This window comes from Bos mutus, chromosome 9 (genome assembly GCF_027580195.1).
Source record: "Bos mutus isolate GX-2022 chromosome 9, NWIPB_WYAK_1.1, whole genome shotgun sequence".
Taxonomy (NCBI): domain Eukaryota; kingdom Metazoa; phylum Chordata; class Mammalia; order Artiodactyla; family Bovidae; genus Bos; species Bos mutus.
In genome coordinates this window covers 44275741-44282779 of record NC_091625.1, presented here as the reverse complement: position 1 = coordinate 44282779, position 7039 = coordinate 44275741, and the positions used below count along the sequence as shown (strand labels likewise).

Here is a 7039-nt window from a genome sequence, read left to right as displayed (position 1 = left end):
TCCCAGTTTATTTTCCATTTTAGTACATAGGAACACTGGATGTGTTATCTGTGTTTATTTGTTTTCTGTCTCCCTAAGAACATAAACTCCATAAAGGCAAGGACTTAATTTTAATCACTGGTTTAGTCCAGTGCATAAAATTGTGCCTGGCTGACAACAAATGCTTAGTAAATATGTGCTGAATGGATGTATAAATCTATGAATCCATGAATAAATGAATAAATAAAAGAATTGGCCTTCTACTCTTTATACAATTTGTGGTAGGTAATACAAGTTTTTAAAAGTTAAAGGAGTAGATCAGACTTGGGTGAGTTAGAAAAAAATGATAGTTTAAAGAAAATCAGTAAAATTGGCTAACTGTCCAATTGATGCCATTAGAAGCTCATCTTTCCATTTCTGACATTATCAAAGAATCACTCCACTGACTAAAACCTACAACCATGTTGAGTCACAGGGAACATACTGTCAGGCCAATTTTTCTCCTGGGTGACCTGAATGACTCAAAGTGACAATGACAATGTCAGCTTCATGTCTCTGAAACTCCACTTGGAAGCCTGGAATCAACTGTCAATTTCATTCAAGTACATCTTGCTCAACATGGAAACATTCATTCCTTGAACAAGATTGCTGCTGCAGCTTTTGTCATCCACTCGCTGTGTGACTGATTTGAATGTTAACATTTTTAAGTGAAAACACTTTGATGCTAAACAAAACCATTTTAAGATATTCAGATGTCTGGATATGATATTTTGTGGGGGGAAGGCAATTTAAGGGAGTTGGTGATGGACAGGGAGGCCTGGCGTGCTGTGATTCATGGGGTCGCAAACTGAACTGAACTGAACTGAATCATGAACTAAACATACATGATTTTAATTGAATGTCAGGAGTCCAAACCTATCCTATAAGTGTAAGAACATCTTACCAGCTGCTAAATATTGTGGCATGCTCTATCCTCTATGAATTTGTGTCTCACATGCTAAGCTTCTAAGTCATAAAAAGCCCTCTCCTGCCAACCACACCTGAGATGAACAACAGTGAAGCGCTCAAGCTGATAAAAAAGGTGTTAAGGATTTTATTATTATTACTTAGTATCATCATTATCGTTTGTTTTGGAAAAAACACTTAAAAATATTTTAAATGAGTTTTGGTACTATCTTCACACTCGATTTATAAATCCATATTGGTGTTATATGACCAGATGTAAGTCTTTTAGATAAAAGGAACAAAGAATATTTCTAAAGATTATCAGGGAATCAAAAAGAGGAAGTAAATGACTTATGTTGTTATAGCCAAGTTTAAAAAAAAGAAGGGGGGGGCCTGGATAGCCTTGGGTGATGATATAGAATTGCACACAAACTATTAACATCCTTTGTGTGAGTTTTTGACTTTGCCTTATGGAGGATGTTCAAGTTTAATTCTTATCTCCAGAGAGGAGGCAAGGTGAGAAGCTTGGGATATCCAGGTTAACTTTCTAAGGTACTTTCTTTAATTTCTCCCAACATGAGATACTGGTTTGCCACTTCCTAAAAGATGAATTAGACCACAGCTGGCAACAATGAGCCAAGAACTGGATGTAGTAATGCAGAGTTCCATACTAAGTTTCTCAACAATATGAAGAGAATTTATAGTCTCCAATATGATCATTTTAAAGGGTGACATATAATGGCAATCAGTTCTCTGGGTGGGTCAGACATTTCCCTTAGGTCAAGTGAATTAACTTTTTTATTTGTTGATCATATCAATGCAACATTCCACAATCTCTCTCCTAGAATAGATCTCCTATCCATAGTCATAGAATCTTATGCCTGAAATTACAATCTTACTCATCCCAAAAGGAGGCATTGGTCAGCTACAGGGCAATGTGTTGGATACTTGGAGATGCAAAGATACAGTCCCCAAACCTCACAGAGCTCCCAGTCTGGTGCATAAAATCTTTACTATAGTGCTGCTGGGATCAAGGTAAGACTTTGCCATGGGTTCAAAGATAGGGCCACAGAAATCTGCACATCGCTTTAGAGTGAGAAGGTGCAGCAAAGATAGGGAAGGCTTCCTGGGAGATCGACTTTCAAATCTTATAGAAGGAGTAGGAGGTGACCTGACATTAAGGATTGAGAAGTGGAGGAAGGTGATCTCTAAAGGTGAAGACCATCTGAGTTGTGCTGTCCCATGCTCTTGCCACTAGCCACTGGTGGATATTTAAGCTAATGAAAAAAAAATTCCAGATTTTAGCCTCTCGGTCACATTAGCTACGCTTATTCCAGTAGTATTGTATCAATGTGAGAGTTGGAGCATTAAGATGGCTGAGCACAGAAGAATTGATGCCTTCCAAATATGGTGCTGAAGAATACTCTTGAGAGGCCCTTGGACAGCAAGGAGTTCAAACCAGTCAATCCTAAAGGAAATCAACTCTGAATATTCATTGGAGGGCTAGTGCTGAAGCTGAAGCTCCAATACTTTTGCATCTGATGCAAAGGCCAACTCTTTGGAAAAGACCCTGATGCTGGGAAAGACTGAGGACAAGAGGTGAAAGGGGTGACAGGATGAAGTGGTGGATAGCATCGCTGACTCAATGGACATGAGTTAAGCCTACTCAGGGAGACAGTGAAGGACAGGGAAGCCTTGCATGCTGCAGTTTATGGGGTAGCAGAGTCGGACACGACTTAGCAACTGAATAACAAGAACACATTAACCACATTTGATGTTCTCAGTATCTACATGTGGTTAGTGTTTACTGTATTGGATATCATTACAGAAAGTTCTTTTGGAACTGTGGGCTCTGAATGAAGAATGAAAGCACAGAGCTAAGAGCAGATGTTGGTGGAAATAACTGCAAGGGGTTAGGTATAGCTGGAAGGCAGGGAATTCAGAGAGGGGAATCAGGTGATGAGGCAGGAGGCGCAGGCCTGCACAGGCAGACCAAGTTCCTTGGTTGATCTCAGAAAATGTAGGAGGATTGGAGTTCTGGCAAATTCTGTCTCATTATCATCCAGTTCACTGCAATGCTGGAAAGCTGCATGGCCAAAACGTTTCAACGAGCATTCTTAGTTCACTCATTGTGTTTATGAAACCATATGTCTTCTAGTAATGATGGCAACTTACCACATCATGAACGCATTACTTTTTCTTTGAAAAAAAGGAGATTGATTTTTTTTTATTTGGATATCTTATCCCTCTTTTTATTTTTTATACTGTATTTTAAAAATCAGTGTAACATTTTGTACTTACAAAAACTGGGTTTTTACAGTTTCTTGGGGCTACAACATACAGATTTTGGTAGAATCAAGTCTAGGCTGTAAAAACACACTATCAAAACATTAAGAATTTAAAATGATGATAGATAAGCTCCATCCAGCCTCACAAGCATCTTTCCTCAAACAATTAAAAGAGATCAAAGTGAGACTTTTAAAATAATATAAATTTAGAACTATATAGGATTTCATCAATCATTTAGAATTTCCTTTCCTACAATCCTTGGCTTTCTTAGCAGACCATATGAGGGCACAAGCAACTATAGTCAAACATCCATCACTTAGTTAAGTGACCTTGGTTCAATCATTTACCCTCTGCAACCTGTTTCTTCACCTGTAACAGGGTGTTTAAAATGTCTCGAGAGAGAGTGTCAGAGACTAAGTTAATATGTGCAAAGCACTTAGCATGCAAGATCACTCTACGTGTTTGTTCAGGACAGTAAGGAGATGAAGGCAGATATTGACCAGGCTCTTTACATAACCTGGTGATGCTATCAGTTTACTCCAATACCACTGGTAATAAGTTTCTTGACATGGGTTTTAAAACTCTTTGTACCAAAAATGCACACTAAAGATTATAAAGTAACCAAACCACCAAAAATAAATAACTCCTATTTATGCCACACCCCAGTGCCCAGCACCTACAAAGCTTTCCCCAAATGGATATTTATCAGTGAGATGCCCAAACTTCCTCATTCACAGTACATTTCCTCACTCAATTTTTCTCGGGGGGCCGAAATATTAAATTTATGCTTAATATTTTGGGATCAAACAGTACATTATAATATCTCATGAAGCACTCAACAAATGTTACTGTGTTTCCTAAGAAAGTTAGAATGAGCCACAACTCCCTTACAACTTCATTGCAACACCCCAGGGCCTCTCAGTACCTAGCATGGGGAACCATGGGTTCCTCATTTTACACTTTAGAAAGCACTTTCTTTCACAACTATCAGCTCACTTATCTTCACCACAAATACTGTGAGACACTATTGTAGATGAGGACACTGAGACTGCAAGACAGTGTGTTCAAAGTTTCACAGCTAGGAAGTTGCAGGTTTCCTGGATTCTGACTCCTGAGTCCTCTTCCCAACCTGCATGCTGGTCCTCCCTCTGCTAAGAATGTCAATCGTATCTTTTAATCATCTTCATTGTTTTCCAGTATCGTTTTCCACAAAATCTTAGTAGACGGAGATACACAAGAAATATTTCCAAACTCTGATACTCCTTTTCAAATTTATATTTGAATTCCTCAACTACACAAAGTGTTATTCCAAAATATTATTTTACAATAAGTGAATCTCCACCAAACTTTTTTTTTTTTTAATTACAGCAGGTATATGTTTAGCTTCCCAGGTGGCACAGTGGTAAAAATCCACCTGCCAGTGCAGGAGATGCAACAGACTCAGGTTCAATCCCTGGGTCAAGCAGATCCCCTGGAGAAGGGAATGGCAACTCACTCCAGTATTCTTGCCTGGAAAAATTCCATGGACAGAGGAACCTGGGGGACTACAGTATACAGGGTCGCAAACAGTCGGACACAACTAAGCAACTAAGCACACATGCGTGTATGTGTGTGTCAGGAATACAGTAAAATCCAGCTTTCAGATGAGACAGCAGAAAAGCTGTCTTGCAAATTAGAGAATGAAAATAAAAAAAATAAGAACTAACAGTCATCAACAGATTAACATGTGCCAGACACCTTACTAAATGATTTACAAAAATGAAACCTTTCTAATAACTCTGTGGTGTAGATATGATTATCATACTTATTTTTAAAGGTGAGAGACTTGATGATCAGAAGCCATAACTTAATCAATATACAACTGAAAAAGATCTGGAATAGAATAATCTTGAAAACAGCTAGAGGACACACACAACCTGATTTCAAGATATACTATAAGTTATAGTAATCAAGATAGTGTGGTACTGGCCAAATATAAACATATAGATGAATGGAACAGGATTGAGTCCTTAAGTAGATCTACATAGAGGATCAGTTCACTTTCAACAAAGGTACCAAGGCAACTGCACAGAAAAGCTTAGCCTTTTGAACAAATGGTAATAGAACATCCACATGCCAAAAAAAAAAAAAGAACTCTAACCCACACCTAGCACCACAGACAAAAATTAAACTCATGAGAGATCATAAACTTAAAAATCTAAAAACTATTAAACTCCTAGAAAAAAATAGGATACATCTTCTGTGACTTTGGGACCCACAATGATTTCTAACAAGAAACACAAAAAGAATGATTCATAAAAGGAAATCAATAAATTGGACTTCATCGATGTTTAAAAGACACTGTTTCCTCTTTGTCCAACATCTTAGCGAGGCTGCAGTGGTTGCAGCTGCTCTCCGGGCTTCGCTATGCCGCCCAAGGACGACAAGAAGAAGAAAGATGCCAGAAAGTCGGCCAAGAAAGACAAAGATCCAGTGAACAAATCTGGGGGCAAGGCCAAAAAGAAGAAGTGGTCCAAAGGCAGAGTTCGGGACAAACTCAATAACCTAGTCTTGTTTGACAAAGCAACATATGACAAACTCTGTAAAGAAGTTCCCAACTATACGCTTATAACTTCGGCTGTCGTCTCTGAGAGACTGAAGATTCGTGGTTCCCTGGCCAGAGCAGCCCTTCAGGAACTCCTTAGAAAAGGACTTATTAAACTGGTTTCAAAGCACAGAGCTCAAGTGATTTACACCAGAAACACCAAGGGTGGAGATGCCCCAGCTGCTGGTGAAGATTCGTGAACCTGGGGCTCCTATACGAAGTACACATCCCCTTCACAAGGGTCTGTAGTTCTGATTTGATTTTTTTTTTCTTTTTTTAAACAGGTCCCACCAGCTGTACATTTTGAAAAATAAAACTTTATTAAATCAAAGTAAAATAAAATAAAAGACACTGTTTGAAAAAGTAAAGCACAAGCCACAGACAGGATGAAAATACCTGCAATGCACTTCTGCTAATGAACCTGAATCTAGAATTTGTAAAGAATTCCCAGAACTCCCTCCTCCCTCCCTGTACTTGGGATGGGGAACACGTGTATACCTGTGGCGGATTCATGTTGATGTATGGCAAAACCAGGAGAAGGCAATGGCACCCCACTCCAGTACTCTTGCCTGGAAAATCCCATGGAGGGAGGAGCCTGGTGGGCTCCAGTCCATGGGGTCGCTAAGAGTAGGACACAACTGAGCGACTTCACTTTCACTTTTCACTTTCATGCACTGGAGAAGGAAATGGCAACCCACTCCAGTATTCTTGCCTGGAGAATCCCGGGGACAGAGGAGCCTCGTGGGCTGCCATCTATGGGGTCGCACAGAGTCGGACACAACTGAAGTGCCTTAGCAGCAGCAGCAGCATGGCAAAACCAATACAATATTGTAAAGTAATTAACCTCCAATTAAAATAAATAAATAAATAAAAAAAAGATAATCAGACTCAGTAGGCAGAGCTTAAGGAAAACAAATATAGTTTCTAGTCTTATTGTGACATATAGGAAAGAAGCAGGGAAAAATAATAAACTAAATTAGTGTTTCAATAAGAGAAAATAATATGCCTCTGGAATCAATAATCCAGCTTATTTTATTCATACTTCTTTTTTGTATATTTTTTAAGTTATGATAGTCCTTAACTGCATGAGTCAAAACTTTCTATATGAATTGCAAAGTTTTTATAATGAAAAATGATGTTTTTAATCAATAAAAATGATGTTTTTTTAATTGAAAAAAAAAAAAAAGAATTCCCAGAACTCAATAATAAGAAAACAAACAACCAATGTTTCAAATGGGCACA

At 38.5% G+C, this 7039-nt stretch overlaps 1 non-coding gene across 1 annotated transcript; it reads left to right on the top strand.

Moving 5' to 3' along the window:
- Window positions 1-5562: 5562 nt before the first annotated feature.
- Window positions 5563-5997, top strand: LOC102282755 (small ribosomal subunit protein eS25). The gene has a single exon (XR_001351646.2). It is a non-coding gene; the product is annotated as a small ribosomal subunit protein eS25 (transcript).
- Window positions 5998-7039: the final 1042 nt, after the last annotated feature.